Here is a 6,649-nt window from a genome sequence, read left to right as displayed (position 1 = left end):
AAACATTTTTCTGTTCTTTAAAATGGTAAAGATATTTCAACTTTTTCTTTTGAAAATTGTGGTCGCTTTTGTGTGCAGGAACTGGCCCATCGGCGGTGACATTTGGTCATAAAGACAGAGATGAATTTTGTACTGATTGCCAACAATCTATTCATAGGCCGATGCCCATCTTTCAAAGCCTTCAAAGTGTGGTTGTCTTTGCGAATATCTTTGTTTTATAGTAAAAGTTTCGGCGAATGACTTTTAATTCCATAAAAGTTTACGCATCTGTGAAAATTTCAAAAATATCCGTTCAGCCGCTTTTGAATCCAAAAAGGAACGCACAAACAAACATACAAAATACAAACAAACAAACCGAAAAACAAACACAAATTGATTTTTTATATATAAGATATGGCAGCTATATCTAAATCTGATCCGATTTTCATGAAATTCACTTATAATGTCGAGAGTCATAAGAAAATCCTTCCTGCCAAATCATGAGAGAATCGGTTAACAAATGAGCACAAATGAGGTTTTTTTGACAATGAGATAGACGCACATAAAGAGTGATTTGTTAAGAGCTTGAAAACTTTTTTTTTTAAAAAAAAACGCATAAAATTTGCAAAATCTCATCGGTTCTTTATTTGAAACGTTAGATTGGTCCATGACATTTACTTTTTGAAGATAATTTCATTTAAATGTTGACCGCGGCTGCGTCTTAGGTGGTCCATTCGGAAAGTCCAATTTTGGGCAACTTTTTCGAGCATTTCGGCCGGAATAGCCCGAATCTCTTCGGAAATGTTGTCTTCCAAAGCTGGAATAGTTGCTGGCTTATTTCTGTAGACTTTAGACTTGACGTAGCCCCACAAAAAATAGTCTAAAGGCGTCAAATCGCATGATCTTGGTGGCCAACTTACCGGTCCATTTCTTGAGATGAATTGTTCTCCGAAGTTTTCCCTCAAAATGGCCATAGAATCGCGAGCTGTGTGGCATGTAGCGCCATCTTGTTGAAACCACATGTCAACCAAGTTCAGTTCTTCCATTTTTGGCAACAAAAAGTTTGTTAGCATCGAACGATAGCGATCGCCATTCACCGTAACGTTGCGTCCAACAGCATCTTTGAAAAAATACGGTCCAATGATTCCACCAGCGTACAAACCACACCAAACAGTGCATTTTTCGGGATGCATGGGCAGATCTTGAACGGCTTCTGGTTGCTCTTCACTCCAAATGCGGCAATTTTGCTTATTTACGTAGCCATTCAACCAGAAATGAGCCTCATCGCTGAACAAAATTTGTCGATAAAAAAGCGGATTTTCTGCCAACTTTTCTAGGGCCCATTCACTGAAAATTCGACGTTGTGGCAGATCGTTCGGCTTCAGTTCTTGCACGAGCTGTATTTTATACGGTTTTACACCAAGATCTTTGCGTAAAATCTTCCATGTGGTCGAATAACACAAACCCAATTGCTGCGAACGGCGACGAATCGACATTTCACGGTCTTCAGCAACACTCTCAGAAACAGACGCAATATTCTCTTCTGTACGCACTGTACGCATTCGTGTGGTTGGTTTAATGTCCAATAAAGTAAACTGAGTGCGAAACTTGGTCACAATCGCATTAATTGTTTGCTCACTTGGTCGATTATGTAGACCATAAATCGGACGTAAAGCGCGAAACACATTTCGAACCGAACACTGAATTTGGTAATAAAATTCAATGATTTGCAAGCGTTGCTCGTTAGTAAGTCTATTCATGATGAAATGTCAAAGCATACTGAGCATCTTTCTCTTTGACACCATGTCTGAAATCCCACGTGATCTGTCAAATACTAATGCATGAAAATTCTAACCTCAAAAAAATCACCCTTTATATCAGATTTATTGATCTAGTCTCAAATACCTTTCATTTGAGCACCATATTGTCATTATTGGTTATATCAATATTTGGCGTGTTTTGGAGGTGGCGCGGCCCCCCTATATGCAAATTGCACAAATGCAAGTTTTTCCCATGAACATTCCACTAAGGAACAGGGGCAAACTTCTCACATATTAATGAGTGCAGTCCGATTCAAGTTTTAAGCTCAATGATAAGGGGCCTCCTTTTTATAGCCGAGTCCGAACGGAACGAAGAAGTTTTTCATGGCGTAGTACCAAATCCTTTGCCCAGAAAGTGGATATCAGATTCATACTCTACTCCCAAAAACCACATTTAAGCTACATATTGCTAAAGTCGGTATATATGTGTAGTTTAGGGGGAGTTTATGAGGTGGGGTATCCCTGAAATACTTGGCCATAAAACAGATATCAGATTTGAGCCCCCTTGCAGTCATAATCCACAAATACGTCTACTTTAAGGGGTATCTAGGGTGGGCGGCCACCATACACTTAGCCCTGAACAAATATCAGCATCGTTCTCTACTCTTAAGTTTCTTTTATTTGAGCCATCGGTTTAGGGGGGGCTTATAGGGTGAGACGACCCCCAAACACTTGTCCTCAAAATTGGATAGCAAATTCGTTTTCTACTTTCAAATACCTATTTTTTGAGCAACTTAATGCCATAGTAGGCAAACATGGCCGGTTTGAAGGGAATTTAGAGGGCGGATCCTGAAATAATACCTTTAATGGCAAGCATTTTGAAGGTGGCGATCAAGATGCTCAGGGGTCTCTTTCAAATCCACACTAATCAATTTTTATACACTACACCACCACTGTGGTACAAGGTATTATAGATTTGTGCATTTATTTGCAACGCTAAGAAGGAGCAGAGCTAGACCAATCGATAAGTCTAGGGATCGGCTTAGAATCACTTCCTGATTCGATTTAGCTATGTCCGTCTGTCTGTCCATGTAATCTTGTATTCAAGATACAGGTCGAATTTGTGGTCCGATTTTGACAAAAATTTGCAAAAGTCTTTTTTTGGTGCAAGGACGAACGCTATTGATTTTGAAAATCGGTCCAGATTTAGATATAGCTCCCATATATATCTTTCATCCAATGTGCCCTTTTAAAGCTGTAGAAGCCACAATTTTGGTCCGATCCATACAAACCTTGGCACAAAGTGTTTTGTTGTTTGGCGTCCAAATATGTGTGCGAAATTTCATTGAAATCGGTTCAGATTAAGATAAAGCTCCCATATATAACTTTCATCCCATATGACCTATTAAGGCAGTAGAAGGCACAATTTTGGTCCGATCTTTACCAAATTTGGCACGAAGTGCTTTTTGTGACTTCTTAATACGTGTGCAAAATTTCGTCACAAACGGATCAGAGTTATATATAGCTCCCATATATATCTTTCATCCGATATGGTATTTTAGGGCTGTAGATGGCACAATTTTGGTCCGATCTTTACCAAATTTGGCACGAAGAGTTTTTTTCACGGCCTGGTATGTGTACAAAATTTTATCTGAATCGTATCAGATTTATATGTAGCTCCCATATATATCTTTCATCCGACATGCCCTTTTAAAACTGTAGTGGCCACAATTTTGGAGGAGATGTTTTTTTTTTTGACGTCGCACTACATGCTAAAAATGTCAACAAAATCGAATCAGATTTAGGTAAAGTTCCCATATTTATATTTAAATAGTTTCGACTTTTAAGGCTGTAGTTGCTACAATGTTGGTTCGATCTCTGCAAAATTTGTCATATGTCAATTTTTAGTTGACATCCAAATACGTGTGCAAAATTGCATCAAAATCGAATCAGATTTAGATAAAACTCCCATATAAATATTTTATGTGTTTCAACTTTTAAGGCTGTAGAAGCCATAATTTTCGTACCATTGTAAGAAAATCGTAGAAGGTTTTATTTGATATTTTAATAGGTATGCAAAATTAAAGTCTGACTAAATTAGGATATAAGTGCTATATATTGAAAGTATTACGTAGACTCGGTGGTGTAGGGCATTATATAGTCGGCTCCGCCCGACTTTTGCCAATCATTACTGGTTTTTTGTTTTGGTTATCTACATTCAAAATTATATTTCAAAACTACCACCTGGGATACCACATTTTTATAGATCCGTAGGTCCTTCTGTGTCTATCCCAATTTGAGGGTGAACAGTGTACTCACTACCAAAGACCTTTTATTGCTTTCCTATTCTTCTGATCGCCCTTCATATATTATCTTTAATTCTTTTTTTTGGTATGGTCTGAATGGGTCCATAACCTGATATAGCTCCCATATGAACCAATCTCCCGATTTTAATTCTTAAGGCACTATAGGGCTCAATTCTTATCCAATTTTGGCTGACATTTAGCCCAATGCCATCTACTATGGTCCCCAACAGCCAAACCCAGCATAGTGCGAATCAGGTGATAACCTGAAATAGCTTCAATAGCTTTACAATTTTTATCCATTATTCTTTGTTTGTCTATAAAGAGATATCGGGGCAAAAAAAATGACAAATGAAATCCATGGTAGAGCGAATGTAAGATTCGGCCTGGCCTGTTGTCACTCGATTTGTTCGCCAAGCTTTTTTCCATTTAAAAAATCAGTTGTTTTCAATGACTTGGCAAACAAATCAAGTGACAAAACGAAAAAAAGCGTGTTTATTGGCACGCCACTTGGGCTCGACTATAAAAAGGAGGCTTCTTATCTTTGAGCTAAATTTTCAATCAAACCCGCTTCACTGAGCTTTCGCTTTCAAGGCATAGAAAAATGTCACCTATGTAACGTAACCTACTCTCCAATAGCTCTGATTCTGTGTACGTTCGTTGAGCCTTCCCCTTTAACAGTTTAACACAAACTTGGATATTCGCACTCTTTGTTATCTATGGCAAAGATAGCTACTTAAACTACCAAAACACCTATTGTTAAGGCTCGTCTTAGAGTGAGAAATTTAAAAAGTAATACAGCAAACAACCGCCACGAAATTCCTATACTTTATTTTTCTTGATGGACCGATAGGTTCCCATAACAAAGATAAATGCTAGATGATCAATTTTTACCAATCTGCCCTCTCTCTGTTCGTGGTGGCTTCTCCATTTGCAAACAGAATAGATGGCGCCTATTTAAATGTTAATGGTGCCTTCGATAAGGGAAAGGTTTAGACTTTAATACCCAAAATTTTAATAAAATAACTTGAAAGCTCTCATTTCCATTCCGCCCCAGATCCTTAAGCAATCACATATAAACGACTGAGAATTTGTTGTTTGTTAGATCTTTTTTGAACATATGGTTAGGAGTCAATAGATTTCCTTTGTCTATACTGCTACTCGCTTGGAGCAGCTTAGCGTTTATAACATTAATCATCATGTGTTAGTTCTCTATAACTGACTATATGGCTACCTGTTGAATAGTCAAAATGCAGTCTTTTTTAAATCAACTCAAATTGCCATATTAAACGATTGTCAGTGGTAAAGATATAGTTTGCCGTTCTTTATATTTGGTGCGGTGGCGACAGTTCTTAGTAATTAAACCATGTAAAAGTTTTTAACATGAAAGTGTTGCCCAAAAGCACGTTGTTTGGACCTTTCTAGGAAAAACAAGTAAAAGCGTGCTAAGTTCGGCCGGGCCGAATCTTATATACCCTCCACCATGGAGCGCAGTTGTCGAGTTCTTTTCCCGACATCTCTTCTTAGGCAAAAAGTGATATAAGAAAAGATTTGCTCTGCTATTAGAGCGATATAAAGATATGATCCGGTTTATACCACAATTAAATTATATGTTGGAGACCTGTGTAGAATGTCAGCCAATTCGAGTAAGAATTGCGCCCTTTGGGGGCTCAAGAAGTAAAATAGAGAGATCGATTTATATGGGAGCTGTATCGGGCTGTAAACAGATTTAGACCATAATCAACACGTATGTTGATGGTCATGAGAGGATCCATCGTACAAAATTTCAGGCAAATCGGATAATAATTGCGACTTCTAGAGGCTCAAGAAGTCAAGATCCCAGATCGGTTTACATGGCAGCTATATCAGGTTATGAGCCGATTTGAACCATTTTTGGCACACTTGTTGGATATCATAAAAAAAACATGTCGTGCAAAATTTCATTCCAATCTGATAAGAATTGCGCACTTTAGAGGCTTAAGAAGTCAAGACCCAAGATCGGTTTATATGGCAGCTATATCAGGTTATGGACCGATTAGGACCATACTTGGCACAGTTGTTGAATATCATAACAAAACACGTCGTGCAAAATTTCATTGTAATCGGATAAGAATTGCGCACGCTAGAGGCTCAAGAAGTCAAGACCCAAGATCGGTTTATATGGCAGCTATATCAGGTTATGGACCGATTTAAACTATACTTGGCACAGTTGTTGGATATCATAGCAAAACACGTCGTGCAAAATTTCATTCCAATCGGATAAGAATTGCGCACTCTAGAGGCTAAAGAATTCAAGACCCAAGATCGGTTTATATGGCAGCTATATCAGATTATGGACCGATTTGAACCATATTTAGCACAGTTGTTGGATATCATAACAAACCACATCGTGCCAAAATTCATTCAAATCGGATAAGAATTGGGCACTCTAGAGGCTCAAGAAGTCAAGACCCAAGATCGGTTTATATGGCAGCTATATCAGATTATGAACCGATTTAAACCATACTTGGCACAGTTCTTGGACATCATAACAAAACACGTCGTGCCAAAATTCATTCAAATCGGATAAGAATTGCGCACTCTAGAGGCTCAAGAAATCAAGACCCA

This window comes from Stomoxys calcitrans, chromosome 1 (genome assembly GCF_963082655.1).
Source record: "Stomoxys calcitrans chromosome 1, idStoCalc2.1, whole genome shotgun sequence".
Taxonomy (NCBI): Eukaryota; Metazoa; Arthropoda; class Insecta; order Diptera; family Muscidae; genus Stomoxys; species Stomoxys calcitrans.
This window is presented reverse-complemented; position numbering follows the sequence as displayed.